Below are 12,635 nucleotides of genomic sequence, written 5' to 3'. Positions count from 1 at the left end.
GCTAAACCAGACTAATTTGCTTGCCACAAAAAGTCCCGTTTGACAGCCCAAATGGGTGAATTTTCATGCATTTCAGCTCCCCCGAGGTGTCGGAGATGCTCCTGCGCTGCGTAAATCCTTGACCTAGACAGCAGGGTTCCAGACACTGTGGAACATTTGCCCTTAAAACTAAAGCTTAAGCCCCATACACATTAGCCACACCCGCTGAAATCGGTGGCAGCAGGGAGCCGGCATCAACAAGTGCATACACACTTGCTGATTCTGGCAGGAAGGGAGCAGGTGGCCATGCTGAAGACTCATTAACAAGGTCCTCAATCGCCTGTACGTGAATTAAGGACAGAGTGTACACACACTAGAGGATATTGTAAAACAGAACACTCAGAAGACCCTTTTCTGAGTAATATCTCTACACTATCCTCTACCCTACTGTGTATGGAGCGTGACACCTAAAACGGTTGCTTCCACCAATTACGTTTCTTACAGCTTCCACCAATCAAGTTTTATAGCTACCTAACCGATCGTATAAAAAAATAGGCAACATACACAAACTTATAGCTATATAATATATACTTATATTTTTGGAACAAAACTGCACACTTTAGCAGGCTCGTTCAATGATTAAGGCGTGCTAATCTGTAGTTTATAGTGATTGTAAATTGGGGCCAATATTCAAGTTTGTTTTTAATGCACTGAAACAGCCACAGTTTAGCAGCGTAAAATTAATGCTAGCATCAGCCCTCCTCTTGTGTGCAATCATTAGTTAGTAATGTATAATGACTGAGCATCATTAAACCATGTAAATCCTGCTTTGTGCATTTTTAGACATCAAGAGAAAACCAGCCCTATTGTAGGTATAATCAAAGTACTGCCTGTAAAAGGTGTGATTAAACATCTGATTGTGCAAACACTTCAGCAATAAGCCCATGAGACAGAACATTTCTGTGCATCTGAATAGTCCCCTCGCAGTCACCATCCAGCACATTTCTGATCGGGTGCATCTCTTACACAACTGTGCATGAGTGTACACAACAAGAGAAACAAGCACTGGGCAAATGTCCAGAGATTTAGATGCATAAGCAGTAGAAAAAAAAAAAAAAAAAAAACTTTACTCTGTTAACCCCTTCCCGACATTTGACGTACATTTACGTCATGGTCGGGAAGCACTTCCCGACACATGGCGTAAATGTACGTCATGGATTTAAACTGTCACCGCGTCTATAGACGCGGTGACAGTTTCAACATGTCTGCTGTCCCTGACAGCAGACATGTCCGTGCATGCCCCGGGGGGGCTGCGATGCCGCCCCCCCGTCGGCGATCGCTGTGATTGGCTGTTCAGTGTGAACAGCCATTCACAGCGTTTTCCTGTGTCACCGGCGAATAACGTTCGCCGGTGACACGGGATCAGAGGTGATTGGTGCTGTAAAGTACAGCACCAATCACCGCGGGGTGTAAGGGTGACACTGGTGTCACCCCACCTCACCCCGCCCGCCCCCAAAGGCCGTGATTGGTCCGTCGGTCCGACGGACCAATCACAGCCAAGGAGGGGGATTTAAACTAACGGTGACTGCACTGCAGACGCCATTCCGGTCTGGAAAGCGTGCAGTGCGGTCACCGTACCCCCCTGCCGCCATACTGACCAGAATACTTGCTGCAATACTTACCTGATCGCTGCTGATTGCTTCCTGGATCCTGTTCAATAATTGTGCCTTCCTGTGAAATTGTGCTGCTGCAGTGTACTAGCTAGATAGATAGAGAGATAGAGAGATAGATAGAGAGAGATAGAGAGAGATAGAGAGAGAGAGATAGAGAGAGATAGAGAGAGATAGAGAGAGATAGAGAGAGAGATAGTGTCAGAGAGTGCTATATTTTGTGCTGCTGCAGTGTGATATAGTTATAGATAGAGAGAGAGAGAGAGAGAGAGAGAGATAGAGAGAGAGGCCTACTGACAGAGTGCTATATTTTGTGCTGCTGCAGTGTGATAGTTATAGAGAGATAGAGAGAGATAGAGAGAGAGAGATAGAGAGAGATAGTGACAGATTGTGCTATATATTTTTTATATAACTGACTGCTGCCCCCTCCTTTTGTGCTGATCAGTATAAATTAACTGATCAGCAACTTTTTGGGGGCGCAGGTTTTTTTTAATATATAGATATACCTGTCAGTGCTGCTGCTGCAGTGTCATAGAGTGATAGATAGTGATAGATAGTGAGAGATAGAGAGATAGAGAGAGATAGTGATAGAGAGTGCTAAATTTTGTGTCTGCTGTCCCCGCCTTTTGTGCTGATCACTATATCTGAGGTGATCAGCAACTTTTTTGGGGGTACAGAGGTTTTTTTTTTTTTATATATACCTGTCAGTTGCACCAAAGGTTGTGCACCTGCTGCACCTCACTGGTAATCAGTGTCGCATCACTGATCACCTTTTTTTTTTGTGTGTGTGCTGTGGGGTATTTTTTTAATTTTTTTTTTTACACACACTGTGATTTTGTGGGTGTCCTGTGGCCGCTGTGCGCTGATCAGTGACGTACATCACTGATCATCTTTTTCGGCACAGGGTTGATCTATTTTTTTTTTTTTTTTTGATCAAATTCCTGTTGCCTTTGAGCGCTGTTCAGTGACAGACGTTACTGACCAACATCTGTGCTCAATTTTTGGCGCAGGACCTTTTTTTTTTTTAACCCCTTCCTTTTTTTTTTTTTAACCCCTTCATTTTTTTTTTTTTTAACACCTTCATTTTTTTTTTTTTTTATTGGTATAAAGTATTTTTTTTTTTTCTGCACTACATACACACTACATACCCCCCGGATTGAAATAAAGTTTGTGCCCCCCCCTACACTATACACGTGTTGAAACATTTCACTACCGGTAACACAAAAATAAAAATGGCATCCCAAATGTCCTCCCAAATGTCCTCCCAAATGTCCTCCCAATCATCCAGGAGAATGTATTCAGTGGAGGAGGCATATGCCATGCTTGCTTCTGACTCTGACACAGCCAGTGATGCAAGCGGGGAATTTGAAGGATTTGCCTTAAGCTCCTCTTCCTCCTCTGCTGATGAGGGACCCCCTCAAAGACGCCCCCGTAGATCAGCTGAGATTCCCCCCCCAATAATTGATCTAGTATGGACCCCACCACCAGACAATTTTGAGCCCCAGGTTCCTGAGTTTTTGGCCATGCCAGGAATCCAATTTGATTCCACAGGTCTCAGAGAAATTGACTTTTTCAAATTATTTTTCTCTGATGATTTTATAAATTTAATGGTGGACCAAACTAATTTATATGCCCAGCAGTTTATTGCTCAAAACCCCACGTCATCATTTGCTAGGTGGACCCCTGTAGATGCAGTAGAGATGATGACGTTTTGGGGTCTGGTGTTTCATATGGGCATAGTAAAAAAGCCAGAAATTAGGCAATATTGGAGTACAGATGTTCTGTACAGTACTCCATTTTACCGTATGGCCATGCCCCGGACTCGATTTGAGACAATTCTTAAATTCATACATTACACCGATAATGCACAGTGCCCACCCAGAGATGATCCCACCTTTGACCGGCTATTCAAAGTCAGGCCGGTCATTGATCATTTCAGTGCCAAATTTGAAGAGGTGTACATCCCTGAAAAATTTATTTGTATCGACGAGTCCCTTATACATTTTAAAGGAAGGGTTAAATTCCGCCAGTACCTTCCCAGTAAGAGGGCAAGGTATGGCATAAAAATGTATAAACTGTGTGAAAGCACCTCAGGGTACACCCACAGGTTTAGGGTTTATGAAGGGAAGGATTCAAGAATTGAACCGCCAGAATGCCCCCCCTCCCTCGTAGGTGTTAGTGGGAAAATTGTCTGGGATTTAGTGCACCCCTTCCTGGATAAAGGTTATCACCTCTATGTGGATAACTTTTACACTAGCATCCCCCTGTTTAAGGCCCTTGGTTCAAGAGGTACAGCAGCTTGCGGTACTGTGCGCAAGAACCAAAGAGGCCTCCCAAAAACGCACATTGCCCAAGTAATGAGAAGGGGTGAAAGCAGGGGAATATGCAACGAAAATATGTTGTTGGTCAAATATAAGGACAAGAGGGATGTCCTTATACTGACAACAATTCACGGAGACAGTACCACCTCCGTCCCTGTACGAGGTACCAGTACCCACACCTCAAAACCTAATTGTATCCTGGATTACAATAGGTACATGGGCGGAGTGGATCTTTCAGATCAGGTACTGAAGCCGTACAGTGCCCTGCGGAAAACAAAAATCTGGTACAAGAAGGTGGCCGTGTATATCATCCAGATGGCACTGTATAACGCTTACGTGCTATTCCGTTCTACCGGCCAGAGGGGGACATTTATGCACTTTCAAGAGGAAGTCATAAAGGGCCTAATATTTGGGAACCAGCAGGCAGAGGGCCCCAGTACTTCTAGTACTGGCCCCCGTATTGTACCAGGGCAGCATTTTCCTGATGAAATCCCCTCCACTGGAAAAAAGGGCAGGACACAAAAAAGGTGCAAAGTTTGCTATAAAAAGGGAATAAGAAAGCAAACTATTTTCCAGTGTGACACTTGCCCCGACAAACCCGGCCTATGTATAAAGGAGTGTTTTAAATTATACCACACATCTATGGAATATTAGGTTCATAATTTCACCGTGCTTCGGGGGTCTTGCTAATGCCACATAGCACCCACCATTCATTCCACCAGAATCTGAGCTGCAAAATCCAAAAAATCACTCCTTCCGTTCTGAGTCCTGCCATGCACCCAACTGGTATTTTTTGGTCACATGTCAGGCATTGCCGTACTCGGGAGAAATTGGGGCACAGATTTTGGGGTGCTTTTTCTCCTTCATACCTTCTGAAAATTAAAAATTTTGAGCCAGAACTGCATTTTTGTGTAAAAAAATGTAATTTTTCATGTTCACTGCCCACTTGTATCAAAATTGGTGAAACCCCTGGGGGTTTGAAATGTACACTCTACCCCTAGATGAATTCCCTGAGGGGTGTACTTCGCAAAATGGGGTGACTTGTGGGGGGGTTCCACTGTATTGGTGCAACATAGCACCCACCATTCATTCCACCAGAATCTGAGCTGCAAAATCCAAAAAATCACTCCTTCCGTTCTGAGTCCTGCCATGCACCCAACTGGTATTTTTTGGTCACATGTCAGGCATTGCCGTACTCGGGAGAAATTGGGGCACAGATTTTGGGGTGCTTTTTCTCCTTCATACCTTCTGAAAATTAAAAATTTTGAGCCAGAACTGCATTTTTGTGTAAAAAAATGTAATTTTTCATGTTCACTGCCCACTTGTATCAAAATTGGTGAAACCCCTGGGGGTTTGAAATGTACACTCTACCCCTAGATGAATTCCCTGAGGGGTGTAGTTTGCAAAATGGGGTGACTTGTGGGGGGGTTCCACTGTATTGGTGCTTGGGGGGTCTTGCTAATGCCACATAGCACCCACCAAAATTCCACCAGAATCTGAGCTGCAAAATCCAAAAATCACTCCTTCCCTTCTGAGTCCTGCCATGCACCCAACTGGTATTTTTTGGTCACATGTCAGGCATTGCCGTACTCGGGAGAAATTGGGGCACAGATTTTGGGGTGCTTTTTCTCCTTCATACCTTCTGAAAATGAAAAATTTTGAGCCAGAACTGCATTTTTGTGTAAAAAAATGTAATTTTTCATGTTCACTGCCCACTTGTATCAAAATTGGTGAAACCCCTGGGGGTTTGAAATGTACACTCTACCCCTAGATGAATTCCCTGAGGGGTGTAGTTTGCAAAATGGGGTGACTTGTGGGGGGGTTCCACTGTATTGGTGCTTGGGGGGTCTTGCTAATGCCACATAGCACCCACCAAAATTCCACCAGAATCTGAGCTGCAAAATCCAAAAATCACTCCTTCCCTTCTGAGTCCTGCCATGCACCCAACTGGTATTTTTTGGTCACATGTCAGGCATTGCCGTACTCGGGAGAAATTGGGGCACAGATTTTGGGGTGCTTTTTCTCCTTCATACCTTCTGAAAATGAAAAATTTTGAGCCAGAACTGCATTTTTGTGTAAAAAAATGTAATTTTTCATGTTCACTGCCCACTTGTATCAAAATTGGTGAAACCCCTGGGGGTTTGAAATGTACACTCTACCCCTAGATGAATTCCCTGAGGGGTGTAGTTTGCAAAATGGGGTGACTTGTGGGGGGGTTCCACTGTATTGGTGCTTGGGGGGTCTTGCTAATGCCACATAGCACCCACCAAAATTCCACCAGAATCTGAGCTGCAAAATCCAAAAATCACTCCTTCCCTTCTGAGTCCTGCCATGCACCCAACTGGTATTTTTTGGTCACATGTCAGGCATTGCCGTACTCGGGAGAAATTGGGGCACAGATTTTGGGGTGCTTTTTCTCCTTCATACCTTCTGAAAATGAAAAATTTTGAGCCAGAACTGCATTTTTGTGTAAAAAAATGTAATTTTTCATGTTCACTGCCCACTTGTATCAAAATTGGTGAAACCCCTGGGGGTTTGAAATGTACACTATACCCCTAGATGAATTCCCTGAGGGGTGTAGTTTGCAAAATGGGGTGACTTGTGGGGGGGTTCCACTGTATTGGTGCTTGGGGGGTCTTGCTAATGCGACATAGCACCCACCAAAATTCCACCAGAATCTGAGCTGCAAAATCCACAAAATCACTCCTTCCGTTCTGAGTCCTGCCATGCACCCAACTGGTATTTTATGGTCACATGTCAGGCATTGCCGTACTCGGGAGAAATTGGGGCACAGATTTTGGGGTGCTTTTTCTCCTTCATACCTTCTGAAAATTAAAAATTTTGAGGCAGAACTGCATTTTTGTGTAAAAAAATGTAATTTTTCATGTTCACTGCCCACTTGTATCAAAATTGGTGAAACCCCTGGGGGTTTGAAATGTACACTATACCCCTAGATGAATTCCCTGAGGGGTGTACTTTGCAAAATGGGGTGACTTGTGGGGGGGTTCCACTGTATTGGTGCAACATAGCACCCACCATTCATTCCACCAAAATCTGTGCTGCAAAATCCAAAAATCACTCCTTCCCTTCTGAGTCCTGCCATGCACCCAACTGGTATTTTTTGGTCACATGTGAGGCATTGCCGTACTCGGGAGAAATTGGGGCACAGATTTTGGGGTGCTTTTTCTCCTTCATACCTTCTGAAAATTAAAAATTTTGAGCCAGAACTGCATTTTTGTGTAAAAAAATGTAATTTTTCATTTTCAATGCCCACTTGTATCAAAATTGGTGAAACCCCTGGGGGTTTGAAATGTACACTATACCCCTAGATGAATTCCCTGAGGGGTGTAGTTTGCAAAATGGGGTGACTTGTGGGGGGGTTCCACTGTATTGGTGCTTGGGGGGTCTTGCTAATGCGACATAGCACCCACCAAAATTCCACCAGAATCTGAGCTGCAAAATCCAAAAATCACTCCTTCCCTTCGGAGTCCTGCCATGCACCCAACTGGTATTTTTTGGTCACATGTGAGGCATTGCCGTACTCGGGAGAAATTGGGGCACAGATTTTGGGGTGCTTTTTCTCCTTCATTCCTTGTGAAAATTAAAAATTTTGAGCCAGAACTGCATTTTTGTGTAAAAAATTTAATTTTTCATTTTCAATGCCCAGTTGTACCACAATTGGTGAAACCCCTGGGGGTTTGAAATGTACACTATACCCCTAGATGAATTCCCTGAGGGGTGTAGTTTGCAAAATGGGGTCACTTGTGGGGGGGTTCCTAAATTTTAGCATCTTATGGTGCCTAGAAACCTACATGGTGCCTAAAAAATAATCTCAGAAAAAGGAGTCTCCAAAATCAAGTAGGTGCTCCTTCTATTATGAAGCCTGTGGTTTGGTCAACGTGCACACTAGGGCCACATATAGGATATTTATGAAAACAAAAGAATTGGGGGAATCAATTTTTAGTCACATTTCTCTAGTAAAATGTACTGTGTTCCTTAGAAAAATGTATTAAAATTGCAAATCTGCAAAAAAAAAGAAATTTTGAAATTTCACCTACACTTTGTTTTAATTCCTGTGAAACACCTAAAGGGTTAACAAACTTCCAAAATGCTGTTTTGAATACTGTGAGGGGTGCAGTTTTTGAAATGGCATCATTTATGGGGGTGTCTCACATACAAGTCCCTCAAAGTCACATCAGAACTGAACTGGTCCCTAAAAAAATCAGTGTTTGAAATTTTCTTGAAAATTTGAGAATTTGCTATTCATATTGTAAGCCTCCTAGTGTCCAAAAAAATTAAAAGGAAGTTGAAATAATGATGGAAATATAAAGTAGACATATGGTCTATGTTAGTTATTAACTATTTTGAGTGGTATGATTATTTGTCTCACAAGCAGAAAATTTAACATTTTGCAAATCGCTAAATTTTCCATTTTTTCACGACATTTTGGTATTTTTCACAAAAAAACACAGACTGTATCGACCCAAATTTACCACTAATTTGAAGTACAATGTGTCACGAAAAAACAATCTCAAAATCACTGGGATAAGTAAAAGCAAAAAAAAGTTATCCCCACTTAAGTGAGACATGTCAGATTTGAAAAAAATGGCTCTGTCAGGAACGCCAAAACTAGCTCTGTCAGGAAGGGGTTAACATCAGTATTGCAAGGGATCCAGGGACAAACACTGCATTAAGTTTGAAGGGAAGACGCTCTTGCCAGCAACATGTAGGAATATACAGAAATACGCCACTTTCTATAGGAAAAAATCTCACAAACGACCATATCAAATAACTACCAACCAGCTAATAAGTAACTACAATAGCTATATAAAAGGAGATCAATATGCCATATTTGGTACATACAGTAGTTAAACTAATGACCTTTTCTATTTTTAGAAAGGTTGAAAACTCAGAACTCCTCCTGAACAACATCAGCCAGCTTTAATACAGGTGAGCCAAATGTATTGCTTTTGCTGACACCCAAGACATTTCATGGACTGCAACTGTCAAGCTGAAAAGAGCGGATCAAATCTAAAAATGGAACATTTGAAAATATATATAGAGATAGATATATATTTAAATGACTGGTACAATAAAGAAAGAGCAGGGACCATAAATATTGTCATCGCCAGTGTATTCTCACCGGAGAATAATGGCGCTGGCAGCTCGCTGTGTGTGTGTATGCTGAGCGATCTAGCATAGCTCAGACCGCTCAGCACACTCGCTATGTGTGTAGACCCATTTGGTTCACACATTACAATGAAGTAATGTGTGTGACATTTATGGCTTTCATTTTCATGTTATTGTTGAGTGAGCATATTACATAGCATGTACCCAGCTTTAGAGGTGTAGGCAAGGTGCCAATATTGCGCACGCTGAGTACACGGTCAGATAAAGTTTTATCTGACAGCCTCACACCCATGATCATATATCCTAGGAATACACTGTGCTGACTTGCAACTTGAAATAGCTCATCGAAACGACATGCTGGATGAATCAGCATGTCAGATTGATCCAAGTTTTAGGATAGGTCACGACCATACTTTGCAATGGCCATATAAATTGTGTAGTGCATGCCCAGCATAATGAATAATCTGGTTGAGCAACCAATGGATTAAATCAACTTTTAATTTATATTGCTCTTAACACAAACCGATATGTTTAAGTAGATTAGCTCTCTTCTGCTTGTACACTGGAATTGCGCATCTCTAATTCCTATGTAAAGCCAAGAGACCGCATTTGATAGAAATGGTGAAGCACAACCTTTTTAGTCTGCCTCTCAGCATTACCACCCACAAACCCCATTTAAACCTTTGCATTTTATCATCTAAAATAGTCTGGTCTTGTATCAAATGCCTACATGTATTTAGAAGTCCCCAAAATGTAAGACTACCAACTTTTTGGCAAGGCTAATTCAACATTTCCCTAACCTGTCAGGCAATAGTTCCCTCTAAAAACGTCCTAGCCTCCAGTGTCCGCGCTCATACTCCATTCATACGGCTTCACTTTCATTTAAAAGCTTCTATCTTCCCTTATGGGCAGGTTGCCTGCCTGCATGACACACAGATCTATTGCTTGAAGTATTTACTAGCTTATCATCATCCTACTGCTCCTAAACAATGCAAATACATTCACTCATCCAGATCTCTTCCCTATAACGTCAGAACGTTCAGTAACTTTTGTTCACATGGAATGAGTCAGTCTGTCTTATATCAGACAATAGTGCCTGAAGATCACAGGATGTCATAACACTTTGCAGTTTTATAAACACATGTCGTCCCCACCACTACCAATTTTGCTAGACAGATTGCTACCTCTAGTAACTGAAGAATACCTATTCAGGTTAGAACTTGCAAAAGAGAGTCACAGGTGTCTGCATCTAATCTGATTGTAGCTAATTCTTCAAATTGGACTAAAGCTGGCCATACACCTACAGATTTATTGTCAGATCTGGCTGGCTGGAACAAAAACCTGGTAATGGATGAGAACAAATGACAGTTGGCCATTTGCTTTGAAATGCTGGAAAACTGCCCAAAACTGTCACTCAAGTTTTTGTCCCAACCAGCCCAATCTGACAATCAATCTCTAGATGTATGGCCAGCTTTAGAATACTGTGACAAAGAAATAAGGATGAAATAGGGTTTGAGGTAACATTGTAACAATATGGTAAAAGAAAGTTTGATTAGATTGGTCAACTTGCTGTCAGTTTCTAGGACTACGTCCTTTTCCAGACTTGGAGGCATACCTTACAAGTATGAAGAACAACCTTTTCCCTTGGTAGAACTCTGCTTTACTACAGTTTGCTCATTTAAAAATTTCTTATTGAAAAGTAAAACAGCTAAATAGCATCAGTGCAATAGCAGAAATGTAAGGCTAATACCACTTTCACATCGCCGACACGTGTTAAAAACCGGTATTTTAAAACGGTAATTAAAACGGGTCAGAGCCTTACATTGCCGCAGATTACCGATTTAAATACCGGTTTATACCCCTTTCACATCGCACTTTTAAAACGGTAAATTGCCGTTTTTTTTTTCCCTTTTTAAAACGTTTAAGCCTGCACTGTGAATGCATAGCATTGTACACATTCACATTGCACAAAAAACGGCAAGGAACCGTGTAGGACTCTGCTTTTTACACGGTTCGAAATGCCAGTTAACTTAAAACGGTAAATAGGCTGTGGTGCATTCACAGTGCAGGCTTAAACGTTTTAAAAAGGGGAAAAAACGGCAATATACCGTTTTAAAAGTGCGATGTGAAAGGGGTATAAAGAAAGGATAATAGGAATGATAATATGCCATCACTAAGTAGACAATGTCTTGGTCAACACCTTCAAATGGTCAACATTGACAAAAGGTCGACACAGGCTTATGGTCAACATGAGATTTCACTGTTTAAAAAAAATAAAATGAATAAATAGGTAGTTTTTCATACTTTACTATCCAAGTGGTCATGAAACGGGAATGTAATTGTGTACTGAGCGCAGCGGGACACTTATATGGTGTTCATATCAACATATACACCAAAAACCCTTATGTTGACTGTAAGCAGGGGTCAACCTGTTGTCAATGTCGACCTTGGGTATGTCAACAAAAGCAAGGTGTTGATCTAGTTACTGTCGACTTTTTGTATGCTATATTTTATACAACAGACTGCATTCAACTGTGCAGTTCAAAAAGTTTGTTTTTTTGGCCTACATGTTTTTTTTGTAGTTTTCGATCCCAAGCTGAAGCTGCAAAATAAAAATAAATAACTGGAACTTAACCCCTTCCCGCCCGCGGACGTACCTGTACGTCACGGCAGCGGGGTAGTTCGCGCACCTTGCCGTACAGGTACGTCCCCGCTGTGTCATGTCGCCTTGTCAAGTGACAAGGCGACATAGTATAGATGGCTGCTGTCATCAACAGCAGCCGATCGTGTCAGTGCGCCCGCGGACCAATCAGAGTGGTCCCGCCCCGCCGATCGCTGTGATTGGTCAGTCAGTCCTGACTACACCAATCACAGCCTTTCTATTGTAAAAGGGGTGTTTTGCTTCTCTTCCCGGGCTCTAACCCTCTCACTGTGTTAGAGCCTTGGAGGGAGAAGCTGTGTCAGAGCTGTGGCAGAGTTTAGGCTGTGTTTAGGCTGTGTAAAATTGCGCTGATCACCACAATACCCCTGCCTATATCACCCTCCCTGTGGTCATCTGTGCAGGGATCACCCTCCCTGTGGTAACCCCTGCCTATATCACCCTCCCTGTGGTCATCTGTGCAGGGATCACCCTCCCTGTGGTAACCCCTGCCTATATCACCCTCCCTGTGGTCATCTGTGCAGGGATCACCCTCCCTGTGGTCACCCCTGCCTATATCACCCTCCCTGTGGTCATCTGTGCTGGGATCACCCTCCCTGTGGTCACCCCTGCCTATATCACCCTCCCTGTGGTCACCCCTGCCTATATCACCCTCCCTGTGGTCATCTGTGCAGGGATCACCCTCCCTGTGGTCACCCCTGCCTATATCACCCTCCCTGTGGTCATCTGTGCAGGGATCACCCTCCCTGTGGTCACCCCTGCCTATATCACCCTCCCTGTGGTCATCTGTGCAGGGATCACCCTCCCTGTGGTCATCTGTGCTGTGATCACCCTCCCTGTGGTCATCTGTGCTGGGATCACCCTCCCTGTGGTCAT

The 12,635-nt window shown here is 43.0% G+C and overlaps 1 protein-coding gene across 1 annotated transcript in view; it reads right to left on the bottom strand.

Moving 5' to 3' along the window:
• Positions 1–12,635, bottom strand: part of CUL3 (cullin 3) — a 109,927-nt gene that overhangs the window by 37,956 nt on the left and 59,336 nt on the right. The window lies entirely within an intron of this gene.

This window comes from Crinia signifera, chromosome 3, assembly GCF_055691185.1.
Source record: "Crinia signifera chromosome 3, ASM5569118v1, whole genome shotgun sequence".
In the NCBI taxonomy this organism is placed as follows: Eukaryota; Metazoa; Chordata; class Amphibia; order Anura; family Myobatrachidae; genus Crinia; species Crinia signifera.
This window is presented reverse-complemented; position numbering and strand designations above follow the sequence as displayed.